Genomic DNA, 15,284 nt, shown 5'->3' with positions numbered 1-15,284 from the left:
ATGTCTTGGTTGCTTGCAGCAGAGATGGGGGCAGGAGAAGGGCATGTGTCCACTCTATCTGTTTTATACTCTCAGTCCACGTGCTTGAGGAGCACAAGTCCAGCCATGTCTGTGGGGCATTGCTGAATCTCTACAAGCAAGGTTGAGCAATTCCCCTGGTGTGGCCTCATGCAGGTGAGTCATTGCATTGTAGCTCCCTTGCTGGACAATGGCTGTTGATGGGCTGTTTCACACCCTGCCCGGGCGTTGGTTACTTTCCTTGCTGTTGCCTCTGAGGAGCTAATATCTGGCTGATTCCCCAATTTACAGCGTGCTTTAGTGATCACCATACAACACAATTCTCATAACTTCATATGCATTAATGATACACATATATGGATAGAGAAATGACTTTCAGCAGATCATAACCATTCCCCTGATAACTTACAAGGCGTGCTTTATATGTGAGATCACAATTATATGAAAATGAAGAATATGGGGATTACAATACGCTCCCCCAAGGTATAGAATGTCACAGGTGTGACAAAGAACCAAATCAATGATATGCTGGAGATTCTTTGTCCACTGGATGTTCACTTTCCAAAGCACAGGCTTTGGATCAGACCTGCTAGCCTCTAACATAAAATAAAAACTTAAATAGATAAGACATTCAACAGGTCCACTGCATCTGGACTTGTCCATAATCAATGAGAATTACATGACTTCTGTCTAGAATAGGTTTGTGGCACTGTCAGAGGTGAAAGAAGAGAACAACCTGAACTAACTGTGGAGTAAGATGAAAACTATCATACTTGAAGTCACCAAAGCACACACTGTGAAAAGTCAGTAACAGACCACACCATGGTTAATGGAAAAGGTGCTTGAGCTGGCCAAAAATAAAATAAAATAAAATAAAAAGGCAGAGTGAAAGAATGTGGCTTGGAGACTGAAGAACATAGGAGAAAATACAGAGAACTGAGCAGACATTTTCAAAGAAAGAATATATAAGACAAGAATGAATAAATCAGGGCACAATGCAAGGAATCTGAGAATTGTAAAGAGTAATATTGCAAAAGGTATATTCACAGTGGTCAGACTTCTTACTAAAAAGTTTTCCCTGTGACCACACATCATAAAAAAATCGTGATGGCAGAATTATCACTAGAGGCGATATCAAACTCGGGTGGTAAAACTATTGTGCCAGTCTGCAGTCTTCATCTGAGCCACTTACAATATAGGAAGCCCGAAAGAAAAGTACAGAGCAGCGTCATCAATTCTGTAAGAAGATGTGGTGTGTGCTATTATGAAAATGAAGCCTGGGAAAGCATCAGGAGTAGATAACGTACCAGCAGATTTGCTAAAAGCAAGTGGTGGCCATGGTATTGATCTCACGTGGAAAATTTGCAATGATATATGGATGACTAGAAATTAGCTGGAATCTTTTGCCCTTAGCAAAGAAAGGGGATATCACAGAGTGCAGTAATTATTGTATCACCTCTATGGTATCACATGAAAGTAAAGTGCTGCATTATATAACTCAGAATTACATGAAGTGGATGCTGGAAGCAGAACTACTGCCACAAAAGCTGGCTTCAGAGAGGAATGAGGCACATATGATCAAATAGAGAATATCTGTCCGACCATTAAAAAATGCAGGGACTGTAATCACCCATTGATTACGTGTTTCATTGACTGCTCCAAAGCATTTGATACCATCCAACACTACCATCTTTTGAGGATACTGGCAGACATGAGGATTCCAGAGCCTTTCATTGAACTCACCACAATTCTTTACTGTCAACAACAGACCACGTGTAAAGAGCAGTGGGTGAGGGAGAGGTAGGGTGTGAGACAAGAATGCATTCTGTCCCCAAGTCTTGTCAACATGTTTGCAGAATTCATGATGGGACAAGTGCTAGAAGGTTTTGAAAAAAGTGAAAAGAGCTGGGATTTTCATTTTCACCTTATAACTGACCTCAGATATGCTGATAATTTGATGCTCTTTGCTGCAACCATCAAATGCAATACAATGAATGTTGGAGTCCGTAAAAGTGGTTAAGAATATGGACTATTTTTGAATGTGGCAAAAACAAAATGCATGTACATGGACATGATCAATAACAACAGGATGCAAGTGGACATCCCAATCAATGGTTAAACTGTAGAGGCAGTAGATGAATTTAATTATCTGGGATCATACATATCCAGCCAAGGAGGCTGCTCAAAAGAAACTGGAAGACTAGGGATGGCTTGCCCAGACATGGACTTCCTTATAAAAGTGTGGAAGAAACATGGTTCGACTGGTGAAAAACTTAATTTTTTCCATAGCGAATTCTGTATGTGAATCCTGAAAAACTAATGCTGTTGACAAGAGAAAAATTGAAGCCTTTGAGATGTGGTGCTGGTAAAGACTCTTCTGTATCTCTGGGATCGAAAAGAAGACAAGTGTTTATGTTAGAAATATTATTGGAAAGAAGCAGACTCTGTTGTCAGAAATCAACAAGAGCAAATTTATGTACTTGAGTCACATTAGCAGTAGAGATGGAAATAACCTCAAGAAAGTTATAATGGAAGGAATGGTGGTGGGTCATTGAAGTAGGGGATGACTAGCAAGGAGATGGAGAGATTGTATGCAGCAGATCACTTGGAGGTCAGCTACTGAGTGTGCAAAGTTAGTGGTGGACTTAGAAGGTTTCTGAAAATTTTGCTATGATGTTACCAGTATTGAGACATGAATAATTGGACTTTACATTACATTGTGAATCTTTTGACTCAATCTAGATCCAACTGTAGGGGAAGAAAAACTTTGCACTCTTTACCAATAATTTTTAACTAGATGTGAATGAATAATTCTCAGCAATTAATTTATCTGATGAATCTAGCCTCTTTCTCCATCTATCAGTAGTTGGGGAGGAATGGAGGCTGGGGATGGCACAACCATATGATAGATTTTTCAGTCTTCATTTTTTCTGCTTACAGATCATAATATACTCAAATTTACTGGACAACTATAAGAGTTTTTTAATGGTATTTATTTATTTATTTATTCATTCATTGTAAAGTAGGGTATGTTTTACAGGCTGCAGCTAGCACATCTACACAATATTAAAGCACCGGCAGCTACTGGTGCCTGATCTACTCAAGGACCGCTCTCAGAAGAGCTGCTGCACTGGTTTTAGTGGAACACCAGTCCAGGTCGTTGGGACTTCTGGAGCTAAATGCATGAGCCTCTACTGCATGAGCTAAAAGCCACATGGCCATTAGCTAAGGCTATAGAGCAAACTCATTAATATCTCTCTCTCTAAGCGGTCTCAGTGCCACTAGATGGGACAGAACACCACACCCAGGAGGTGTCTGGGTTACATTAGCAATACAGCCCTGAATCTCAAATGTTAATGTAATATGAATGAAGTGGTATAAAATGGCCTCCTTAGTTAATTTAGGAAATCTTGGTTTTCATGTTGAGTGAACTGGATCAGATGGGAAGCTGGCTCAACCAGGACTCTCAGATGGATGGGGGTCTGCACATAGGGTTCAGAGAAGAGTCATGAGAATGATTAAAGGATTAGAAAACATGCCTAAAGAGCTCAATCTATTTAATTTTAAAAAAGAAGTTAAGGGTGGTCTTGATTATAGTGTGTAAGTACCTACACAGGGAACAAATATTTAATAATGAGCTCTTCAGTCTAGCGGAGAAAGGTATAACAAGATCTAGTGGCTGGAAATTGAAGCTAGATGAATTCAGACTAGGAATAAAGTGTAAATTTTTAACTGTGAGAATAATTAACCTTTGGAACAATTTTCCAAGGGTCATGGTAGATTTTCTATCAATGAGAATTTTAAAATAAAAAATATCTGCTCTAGGAATTATTTCAGGGAGGTACTATGGCCTGTGTTATAAAGGAGGTCAGACTAGAATCTATGAGATGTACAGAAAATGGTGACATTTTCAGGAAAATGCGATATTATCCACTGTTCCTTCTGCACACCTGTGTGAGGATTTTTGTTTGTTTGTTTGTTTGTTTGTTTTCCTTTATTTACTGTCTTGTCTCTTGGTCTTTTGTTTGTTTAAATTGTTTTGCTTTACAGAATAGACAAGAGGCATTATATGGTATATCACTTGCTACTTTAACTTGGCTCCCTGAGTAATTCTGTGCTGTGTAATCTCAATGGTTGTCTTTCTGTAATTTATGTAGACTCTGATAATATACAAAATGTAATAACAATAGTGTGATTAATAAGCAATTTTCTTCCTTGAAGAACTAAAAAAAAGTAAAATTAAGGTTCCAAATATATATTTACATGCAAATCCTGTCCCCACACGCCAAGGCTGAGTACATGACTTAAGCACGGGTACTCTGCAGAGACTGGATGGAAAGAATCCTCACCCCAGGACATGGAGTGACAGTGGGGTTATTCATTTGCCTTCTCCATTGGTAGGAGGTGGTGGCTTTGCATAGTCAAATCCATTGCATTGCATTGCCATTGCCCTTCTTAGAGCCTCTGTAGAGCACAAGCATGTGTAAGCAGAGTCAGGATGAGCTCTACCCTGACATCTGGTGGCGAGTCGTGGTGGGTTGTGGAAAAGAACTTCAGGGGCTGATCTCATTTGCATAGGTACACCCACCCCGCCTAGATGGTCACTTTGGCTGCTCTAGGAGCCCCAGTTTCTCTGTTATTGGGGCAGGAATAAACTGTTATTATCCTGATTATGTGAATCAAGGACAGTGAAACTGTACTTGGCCTTTTGTTCTGATGGAGGGACTCACCATCAACTAAGCAGCACTCGCTAGGCAAGGGTCATGGGTTCCAAAACCCAGGGAGAGGAGAGAAGCTGGGGACAGGTATTAATATCTAGTGGTATGGGACCCTTGGTAAGGGCCTTATATGCTAATTTCACGTCCTCCTCTTTCCACTGTTGAATATCAGAGCTAATTTTGATTCTATTAGCAGTCTAGTTACAGGCTGCTGGGCTAAATTCACTTGGGGCCAATGGTGTACCAGCCTTGAGGCTCCCCTACTACAAGCTGAAATCATAAAAGAGCTGAAATCACTGAGTATTGTGTTAAGTAGTGGGGGAGCCTGAAGATATACTGTAGAGCAGTTCGTGGGACAGCTGGAGCAGCTCATGGGATGGTGAGCAGAGCAGCTCTTGGAGCAGAGCAGTTTGCGGGGATGGCTGGCAAAGTAGAGCGGCTGGTGGAACAGAGCAGTTTGTGGGATGGCTGGAGCAGCTCATGGGGGCGGCTGGCAGAGCAGAGCGGAGCCCCACGGAGAGGTGGGGCAATCGGCTTTGGACCACGTGAGGTGCCCCTTAACCCCTTCCCCCCATCTCCACCCAGGTTCGGAGGTAAAACTCTGCAGATAAACTTTCGAATTCTGGTGCTGCACTGACCAGGGACAGAGACTTTTGGGTTGTTGGACTTTTGGGACTTGTGACTTTGCGGGACTCAAGAACCAAAGGGAAAAGACATGCCCCAATTTTCTTGGGGTGGATTTTTTGCTCTTGGGTTATGTTATGAATCCTGTTGGTGGTGTTTCCCCAACATAATGCCACATTGTTTCTCTCTGTTATTAAAAGGCTTTTGCTACACTCAGACTCTGTGCTTGCGAGAGGGGAAGTATTGCCTCTTGGAGGCAAGTATATATTTGTCTCAGGTCACTGGGTGGGGGCTCGAGCCAGTTTTGCATTGTGTTATTGGAATGGAACCCCTAGATACTAAACCCGGCCCTTGTTGCTGCCAACTCAACTTACACATGCAAGGGATGTGAATCCTCTTTGTGGCCTAAAAGCATCCTAATTTCTTCCCAACTTCACACTTGTGCAATGGAACCATGCTGAGGGCCCTTTCTCTCCAGAAAGGGAATAGGTTTTGCTCCTTAAATCTAAATTAACAACAGGTATCATATGTGTCAGGCTAATAAAAATACGGTATGAACCTAGTTTTTCAAAGATTTTGGAGGACACGTGAAACCTTTGACTAAACCTATTTCAGATTAACTTGAAAACTCAGCCTTTTCAAAGTCTATTGACTGGCCCCACCACCTTTCAACAGTCAGCTTCAAGAACATTGTCCCAGAGTGCAAAGAAGATTCCTGATATTCACTCTACACACTCAGACTTGTCCTCTTTGGGGTGTACAACATGACTGGCAGGGCTAATGGCTACCCTCCCACTTGGATTCATGGAGCACAAGAAACTGCATTATGACTGCATGCAAATTAAGCAAGGTCAAGACTAGTCAGTATTTGGATGAGAGACCTATGAAGAACATGCAAGGTGCTACAGGAAATGATGTTGGTGTTTCAGTAGTGTGGCTTGTAAATAAAAGCTATAGCACAAGGAACTACATCATATATGCTTAATACCTATGCTAACATCAAAACTTGTAAAAAAACCCAAAACCCTTCAATGTTTGGCAAAGGGGAAAAAAGCAAAAGATTACAAAACAAACAAACAAACAAAAAACCCCAACAATTTACCTAATAGAATACTGGAAATAATGGAAAGTATAAAACAAAAAAACAACAACAACAATCCCCCCCCCCAAATTAAAATGACTTGATTTTCTCCTTTAAAGAATGATAAAAACCCCACAAAGTTTTAAATATTTGCTTATGATATAACTTTAACACAGGAGTGGCAGATATTCCCTATCTCCTAATCAGTAGTTCTTTATCATTTAAAAAGTATTTAATAGGTTGAAGAACAGAAAATAAATCACAAATGATTCAATAAGTAACATTAATAAAGGGTTTATAAATTGTTTGCACACTGTGCAGATGAATGACTAAGAGGTGTGAAATGTATCACAGTATCTGGCATTTTGTTTTAATGTTTAAATTATAGGGAACTCACATTAAGCAATTATTTCAAAGATAAATGATGTTAGAGATTTTAATAACATGCACGTGACAGCTTTGGTTCTTATGAACATAAAATAATTGCTTATAGTTTTTGTTGATGAGTATTGGAATATAAGGCATCAATTTCAAAACAATAGCTTTACTTCATTAACTTTTCTTTGAGGTCAGTTTTTCAGTGGCTCAGCCCTCTTATTCGTGGGTGCCATTTGTGCCTGCAGTTTGTTTACTTGCAAAAAATAGAGTGCACTTACATATCTAACTACCTGATTGTGGTTCAAATCAAGGTATAGACACTAAGCAGCGGAAGCATGGAGACTCGATACCACCAGCAGCAGCAGTGAATGGAGTCTTGTCTAAACAGCAACAGCAAGAGTGGGGGAAGTATGTGGAGGAAGCACAGCAACCACTGTTGAAAAGCTTTAGTAGGGGTAGAGTGGCAACAGCACTAGAGGGAAGATTAGCAGAAGGATGGCTGCAGTAGCTGGATGTAGAAACCTGCAACTACCACGCCCTGCTCATGTTTCTGATTTTATAGTTTTTTAGGCAGCAACATACTTGTGGAAGTCTTGAGACTTGCCTGGTTGGAGTCCTTTGAAATCTCTGGTGGAGAATAAATGTCTGTTATAAAATATATGGAGAAGAAAAAGACACTTCCTGCAAGAAAAAAAGAGGAATGGTATATAAAACAATAAGGCAGGGAGTTGTGAAAAAAGATGAAAATATATGCACTTAATGATGAATCTTTTGAGTGGGATTTTCCTATGGGAATTGGATGACCAAGTCTCTTAGATGGTTTTGAAATCTCAGCCTTTAAGGATTAGCATGAGTTTTTGTAGAGTCAAGACTTAGGTTTCCTGAAGTAAGTCTTCATCTGACATGAACCTAAAAATAATGAAAAAAAAAAAGGAATAAACATTTTCACTTAGACTCCCAAGCAGAATGCAGGATCTAGATCTTGTTCATCCCCTAAATTGGGAAACCAAGGCATCACAGGAAGCCTTTCTCAAATATGATGTCAGCACTCTCATTTTTCTTCTTAGCACAGCTTAGGAGTCTCTGGCGATCCATTTAAGTTAAGAAAAAACTGGCAGTAACCTGCCCAGTGGTGTCCTTCTCTGAAAAAAACTTCCCAGATGGAGATGTTGACCTGATTTTCCTCTCATTTATACTGGTCTAAATTAAGAGTAACTCCACTGATGTTTATGCAGCATCCCCCATGTAAAACCAGTTCAAGTAATAATAAAAAATAATAATAAAACTTCTATCTTGTATAGTATTTTGCGTCCATAGATCTCAAAGCACTTAAGAGGAGATGGAGCGTTTTCACTTCTTTTGTAGCAACTTGATGTGTAGGACCAAAAAATACTCTCTCTGAGACTGAAATCAGCAGTCAGGGCCTGACTACTAATACTGTTTGTAGGTCAACTTGATGGTGCAATTTATAGAAAAAGGATACAGGCACCCACTAGGGAAATTTCCTAGCAGGGACATTTTTTTGTGTAGCAGCTGCCACTGGAAAGGCTGTACCATTGCTGGAGTTGCTGAAGAGCCACTAATGGGATAATGAACAGTCCACACTACCACCACCACATTCTTCACCTATTTTTGATATAAATATTATAATAAAAGTAATATTTGATCATTTGCATGCCATCTGGTCATGTCTTTATCTATTCTGTGAAGTGTCTAGGGATTTAGATTAGTGCTTGATGAACTGGAATACATTGAGAAAAATTAAATATACTCAAAGAATTATATAAAATTCACAATATAAGCAGTACCTCCCAAAGAGAAAGCGGTTATTTTACATCAAGAAAAGGAGTACTTGTGGCACCTTAGAGACTAACCAATTTATTTGAGCATGAGCTTTCGTGAGCTACAGCTCACTTCATCGGATGCATACCGTGGAAACTGCAGCAGACTTTATATATACACAGAGAATATGAAACAATACCTCCTCCCACCCCACTGTCCTGCTGGTAATAGCTTATCTAAAGTGATCATCAGGTTAGGCCATTTCCAGCACAAATCCAGGTTTTCTCACCCTCCACCCCCCCACACAAATTCACTCTCCTGCTGGTGATAGCCCATCCAAAGTGACAACTCTTTACACAATGTGCATAATAATCAAGTTGGGCCATTTCCTGCACAAATCCACGTTCTCTCACTCCCTCACCCCCCTCCAAAACATCAGTCGTCTTTTGCTATCACAGAGAATCCCCTTTATGGCACATTGCATAGGTTTGTTGTGGCTATCCTTCTAGAGACATCACAAAGGGCATGTCTTCACTCAAATATTAGGTCATGTTAGAACACATGTTAGAACACATGTTAACCAATGCAATGCCAAATGTGACTTTGTAGTCAGTGCAGACCAGGGCAAGTCAATTTTAAAATCATGTCAGCTGGTCATGGTGATCCAGATCCAGATCCTGTGATTCTTAGTGACTAGTTAGTGTAGGGGCTAGTGGGGATACTGCAGTAACTTTTGGCTTCCAAATCGAGCTCTGCAAATGCTGAGATGAAAAACGTTGGAATGGCTCCACAGCAAATTCCATGGGAAGGATCATTTTTCTTACACAGAAATCATGCAACTAGCGACTAAAGAGTTAAACGAGCACAATGTACGACAGAATAAAGGATTATGGTTTTACTGGTGAACTATAAAGTTTCTATGAATATCAATTCCACCTTATAAATTGCTAATGAATAAAGGCTAGATCATGAATCTTAGCATTTTAAAATTTTAATGAATTTTGTAGAGCAGAAAGTTGTAGAGGTAAAGATTTTTTTTATTTTAATATGTAGTTTTTGTAATATAGGCAATACAAATATTTAAATGCAATTTTAAACTTTAATAATAAAGCACATTCATTTTCCCCAAACTTAACAGGGATACTATTAAAAACACAGTAACATTTCATGCTTCCTTCTGCATGAAGAGAAATCTCTGCAGGTCAGTAGGAGTCCAGAGGGCTCACACTCTCGGGTCCCAGACCATGGCAACTGTTCTTCCAACTCAGGCACACTGGATAAGATTTCATTCAGAACTTGCCCAAGCTGCTCCTTGGCCATCTGGAGGACTCTGTATGAAACGTTTACCTCCCCCTTATGAAAAAGAGTGTGAAATTTACCCCTGTGCAGACAGCCCTGTATTAGGCCTACATTCACCACTTAGATCCTATGTAAGGCCCCAAGCCATGGACTCTGTCAAAAATGCTTAAATGGTGCACAGGCCTTGTGAAGGGTCTCAAATTCAAGTCAACTGCACCTGCATTCTCCCTCTGGTGGCCCCTCAAAGGCATCACCTCTCTTGGGCAGAGACCCTTATCTCTCTGCTTCTTGACCAAGATTTTTCTAGGTTGCACAGTTCCCTGCCGACGCTGTGATACGCCCAGGAATACTCCTGGGAGAATTCTGCACCAAATTATTAAAAATTCTGCACACAATATTTTTAAATTCTGCAGATTTTATTTGACAAAATAACACAACATAATCACACCAGTTTTAATTATTTTGGCAATTTATTTCAAAATACCTGTCAGCAAGTAACAATACAGACACACGCAAAATTTTCCCCAGGAGTAAAGAGTTAAAGAGAGTTATGACAACCCAGTTCCTGAGTTATGACAACTCTGTCCCCTCCCCCCACCAAAGTGCAGCCGGGGTGGGGGGATGGGGCAGACACTCACAACCCCTCCCACCCAGAACCCAGCCATGTCCCCCTCTCCAGCCCAGATACCTGCACCTTCCACAGAACCCAGCCGCAGGGCCCCACTAGCCCAGACACTCCCCTTTTACCCGCCCTCCCCCCCACCAGAGCCCAGCCGTGCCACGCTCAGACTAGACATCTTCCCCGCTACCTCTCAGAGCCCAGGGATCCAGAGGGAGAAACAGCCTGATGCTCGGTCCCAGGCTTGTGTGGGTGTGCTGGTAACTACAGCTGCCGGGAACCGTCTAGCTCCCTTCCCCACCTCCCAGCAGTGTCTTCTATGTGTGAGCTGGGCTCTGCCGGGTCCAGCAGTCCCTAGTGCTGGCCAGCAGCACTGCAGCCCATTTCTGTGGGGGAAAGGAAATTCTGCATGCACAACATTAATATCTGCAAAATTCTGCATTGTGCAAAAATGCAGAATTCCCCCAGGAGTACTGCAAGTCAGACTGCATCTACACTTTCCTTTTTCCTGAAAGGCTGTAAACAATGTAACTGCCAACAGTTATCAGTTACCATACAGTTCTTTCTAAGCATGAAGCATTACAGAGAAAACATAAAAAGAATAATAAAAATTCCTATAAGCATGCTAAAAGATTACCACAGGTCATCCATCAGTTTTATGGGGACTCACTAAGCTAAAGTCCTTCCAATCCTTCCCAGGAAGCATTATGGCCCCCCTTGGACAGAAGGTCCTATCCCTTTGCTGGATCAGAAAGAAGCCCCTTGGTCAATTTAAGTTCAGGCTATTTACCCAAGTCTTTTCTTTGTTGGTTCAAACTGGATCCTTCAGAGACCCGTATATGCAGGCCTCTCCAGGTGGTGGTTTCTCTCTGGAGGTGTCATAACCTGAGTGAATTTGCCTAATCATCCCCGACTGTTCTTAATTCCTGGAGGAACTGTGGTTCCCTCCCACACAGAATTACATATAATTCCTTGCCCACAATGATACATAAACTTAATACAGTAAGATTTCTCAAATACTTTGTAGAAAAATGCCATATCTGACACAAGAGGTTCTCTTTTATATAATTGCACAGGCCTGAATTTCACCAGCAATTCCACTGCCTGCCAACCCAAGGAATAAAATCAGTCCCTGCCAACAAACAAAGAAAAAAAGTGGGATGTACATAGGGCATTGTTAAAAAGTGAACACGTGGAAATCCAGACCTCACCTTTGCAGCTGCAGAAGTTCCCCTGGCAGCAGAGCAGGGGTTGCAAACCTGCTCAAAGGGAGAGGGATCTGGGGCCAGGGGCAGGACAGGGCCAGTGCAGAACCTTGTTCCATGGGGCTCCCTGCAGGACAGTGCACTCAGGGGAAAGCTGAGCATAGGGCTAAACAGCCTGCCTCTGAACAGATCCTCTTGTCCTCCCACCCATGGTGAAACTCCACTGGGATACTTCATTTGCTTCAGTGAAGCTGCTTCATGACAAAAGGGAGTGAATTCCTTTTCCTTGGCACTTGTGCATATTTGCCTTGGGCAGGATTTGGCTGTCACTGCAGTACAATGTAACTATTTTGCTGATCTATACATTCTTAATATAGGAAACACTAGGAAAACAAGAATGGCCAAACTGGGTCCATCTAGCCCAGTATCCTCCTGTCTTCCAACAGTGGGCAATGCCAGAGAGAATGGTCAGAACTGGCAATCACTAATTGATCCATCCCTTGTCATCCATGCCCCAGCTTCTCGCAAACAGAGGCTAGGGACATTCAGAGCATGGTGTTGCATCTCTGTCCATTCTGGCTAATAGCCCTTGATGTACCTATCCTCCAGGAACTGATCTAGTTCTTTTTTAAATCAGTCATTTATTTTTAATAGTGCCCAATGTAATATGTGAGAACAGAAAGATCAGGTGAGCTTGATACTTCCCTATCTTTTCATTTCACTAATTTATATGGTTACCCTCGTAAAAGTGCTTTGTTGCAAGGCACATGTATGACTTTAAAGATGGGAAAGTTAAATAGCAAAAGCAGCATCTCTTCAGAGTGCCTATTCCCCTAAAATGATTATTCTGGAATAATAGCTATTTCACTGTATTTTATTTAAAGCTATTATTTTCTTGACAGCTGTCAGCTTGAGCACACAAACTAAAGCATTATATGATATAATATATATAATATATTATATATAAGTGTATATATATATAAGATATATATAAGTAGGGGCATAGCGAGCAGATCGAGGGACGTGATCGTCCCCCTCTATTCGACATTGGTGAGGCCTCATCTGGAGTACTGTGTCCAGTTTTGGGCCCCACACTACGAGAAAGATGTGGATAAATTGGAAAGAGTCCAGCGAAGGGCAACAAAAATGATTAGGGGTCTGGAACACATGAGTTATGAGGAGAGGCTGAGGGAACTGGGATTGTTTAGTCTGCAGAAGAGAAGAATGAGGGGGGATTTGATATCTGCTTTCAACTACCTGAGAGGTGGTTCCAGAGAGGATGGTTCTAGACTATCCTCAGTGGTAGAAGAGGACAGGACAAGGAGTAATGGTCTCAAGTTGCAGTGGGGGAGGTTTAGGTTGGATATTAGGAAAAACTTTTTCACTAGGAGGGTGGTAAAACACTGGAATGTGTTGCCTAGGGAGGTGGTGGAATCTCCTTCCTTAGAAGTTTTTAAGGTCAGGCTTGACAAAGCCCTGGCTGGGATGATTTAATTGGGGATTGGTCCTGCTTTTGAGCAGGGGGTTGGACTAGATGACCTCCTGAGGTCCCTTCCAACCCTGATATTCTATGATTCTATATTACAAAATGAAATTTAAGAACTGTATTCAACGGAAAGTGTTATTTTAAAGGATTGGATAGTCTACTAGAAGGAAAGTTAGAACACTATAAGTCAAAGTCCATTCCTTCATTAATTCTCTCACTTCACCCTTTCTGTGGGAACAACTTGTTTCAAAATGGAGTCCAGTTAAGGTCTTTTCCCCAGTACTGTTAGATATCAGCTTCAATTTTGTAATGATTATTTGGATTTAGTGTGTCCATTGCTCTAATACCCAAATTCCACAATTAATGCAGCTGACAGCTTTTCAGTATGCATCATTTGAGCTATTCAACTTCCATTTTGTTTAAATGAATTCTCTACAGGTCTCAAATGAACAGCTGAATCTGATCTTTTTACCAGTGATTCTCTATATAAGACTAATTCCTTCAGTGCATTCAATATCGTAATTTTGTTTCAAGAAAAGCAATCCAAGGATCTGATTCCCAGAACCAGAAAGGAAATGAAAAAGACCATTAGGAGAGTTAATTTGTTCATTTCATAGAAGAACCACTGGCATTTCTGTTGAAACAGTAACAAATTTTAATAATTCCAACAAATGTTTAAAAAAAGTTGTAAAGGGGCACTAACCCTAAATTCATGTGAAAGCAGGTTTTGACAAAACCTAAGATCAACAGAAGTATTTCCATGAGTCAGTATATAAATTCCAGTGTTTATTTATAAGGAAACTTTCCAAATACTGTATTCCCCTGATTAGAAACTGTCAGACCTAGAAATGGACTACTTTCCTTTTTTTTTTTTGTCAGAGCTGGGGGAGAGGGAATTTGAGGGGGGAGAGAAGAGAAGAACAAATGGTGAACAAACATAAAGAGGGAAAATATATTAGGAATTCTTTCAGTTTTCATTATCCATAATGTTGTGAGTAACATAGGCAAGGAAATTAATGAATACCGTATGCTATATTTGTCATGGTCCACATCAGAGGCTTTTTCTTCAGTCTCTGAGCCAGATTCTCAGTTAGTGTGATCAGCATAGTTCCACTGAAATTAATTTACATCAGCTAAGAATCTTACCCTTCTCTTCTTTTCCACTCCCCAGATACCTGAACAGGAAAACAAATAGTATTTGTGGGAGAGGCTGGAGGACGCTGACATACATACGAGAATGGTTGACCCCTCACACCACACTGAAATCGTGGCACTACTTGCAATAGAAAGTAGTGATCATGTTTCCAGGAATGGGACTTTAGTAAACTCTATGGGGCAGACACAATCCTATCTGTTCCTTTACGGTTTTGAGCACAGTGTAAACACCTAAATAAACAACCAACCAACCACCAATAATTTCCTTTTCCTGTTAGGCAAGTATCAATGCCATGTCATCCATGTATATCAAAAATATGGTAAAAATGCTCACTACCTCCAAAAGTGCTGTCATGAACTAAAATGCATGGATCTGGAATGGAAGGAATTCCTATGCTATTCTACGACAAGGCTGCTTCTCTCCTGCCTGCAGTCAGAAGACTGTTGGAATGCTGTCATGCAGTAAAATGTTACTTTACCGGCCAAGGGAAAGAATTCTGCAATTCTATAAACTAGAGAGGTATATCCGCTGGTAATAAAATAGATGCACTGCAGGAGACAACCTCTGAGAATCAGAATGTCTTCTGCATTTCTTCCACTCCACTCTGGGCACTTTCCATAAATCCAATCTGGAAAATAATACTTACACAGTAACAACAATTCTATGAGAAAATGAATGCTTCTCCTAAGGGAAGCATGGAAAAGAAGACTTGATGAATAATTATTTGGCTATAGAATTCATGCAGCAATAGGGATATGCAGAAAGAACAGATAAAGACTATGGCTAAGTCTTCTGCCAAACCATTGTGGGGCAAATTTTGCTTTATGTTATACCAGAGCAGCTCTATCATTTGAATGCATATGGATGTCACCAGTTTACCTGAGAAAAGAATTAGGCCCTGAGCTGTGGATCCCACCA

This window comes from Eretmochelys imbricata, chromosome 3 (assembly GCF_965152235.1).
Source record: "Eretmochelys imbricata isolate rEreImb1 chromosome 3, rEreImb1.hap1, whole genome shotgun sequence".
In the NCBI taxonomy this organism is placed as follows: domain Eukaryota; kingdom Metazoa; phylum Chordata; order Testudines; family Cheloniidae; genus Eretmochelys; species Eretmochelys imbricata.
Note: the sequence above shows the minus strand (reverse complement) of the source record.